Genomic DNA, 1187 nt, shown 5'->3' with positions numbered 1-1187 from the left:
ATTCTGATCATCATCTGGCCCGCGTATCATATCGAACATGGTCTATTCTCCCTCTCTGTCGGTATTGTCTGCCATAGCTTTTATTTAACTAATCCAAAAGAAATATAAAACAATTTAGTATTCAAATTACATCGTCTCGAATAATAGATATAATCTCGAATACATCGTCTAGAATAATAGATATAATCTCGAATACATCGTCTCGAATAATATATAATATTGAATAGTACATCACTGGCTAGGTAGCTAATTAAAGATCGAATACTACAGAAGAATCTAGAACACTCGCGGTTCCTGCGGCGCGGGCGGTGGACACCCAAAGAGAAGGAACCCTCACAGGATCATAGCTGGAGTGAGATCCCTGAAGAAACTGCCAGGTATTGGAGAACCTGCCGCCTTCTAACACAACCATGTAGCGATGGACGTGCTCGTCCTCCTCCCTGACACGACGACGTACGACCTCCGGCGGGGCCGGGTCCCTCCGCACCGAAACTGGCCCACGCGAACGCCACCAAACGATATCAGGGTCGACGACGGGACCCGGGGCCGGGTTCCTCATCAAGCGGCGCGCCCCTCCAGGCAGCACCTCCCAGTGCCAGCCCGGCGGAGCCCAGTCCCGGACATGGGTCAGCCGGACGTCGTCGCGGACAGGTCGACAGCGAGGGTGCGGGCCGGGCATCGTCGAGAACAAATACTAGCTATATGCCCGCAAAAAGTATCATTTTTTTAATGATTGGATTTTGATAACTAAAATTTCTAACATTTCTATATAACACTAATTATGCTATCATTGCATATGTCAAAAATCTATATACTATTTCATACTAATTAAGCATCTAACACTAATAACAGAAAACACAACTTCTATACATCCATTAAAAACTGAAAAACAACATTATATAAAAAAAATCCATACTAATTAAACACTAATTATATCCATCTAATATGCATTCATACATATATAATAGTGAAAAAATAATAATCTAAATAATCTAAACTAATAAAACATGCAAAATATGTATATACTAATATATACATGCATTAATTCATACATATGTGAGTGTGTGTGTGTGTGTGTTCATCATGCTTGTGTGTGTGTGTATGGGCTCGGGGAGGGGCGGCGCCCATGGTGGCCGCCGGGGGCGAGGGAGAGGGGTTAGAGGGGGAGAGCTCACAGCGGGGTGACG

Source organism: Triticum dicoccoides, chromosome 4A, assembly GCF_002162155.2.
Source record: "Triticum dicoccoides isolate Atlit2015 ecotype Zavitan chromosome 4A, WEW_v2.0, whole genome shotgun sequence".
Taxonomy (NCBI): domain Eukaryota; kingdom Viridiplantae; phylum Streptophyta; class Magnoliopsida; order Poales; family Poaceae; genus Triticum; species Triticum dicoccoides.
The sequence above is the reverse complement of the archived record's forward strand: the minus strand, read 5'-3'. Positions refer to the sequence as shown.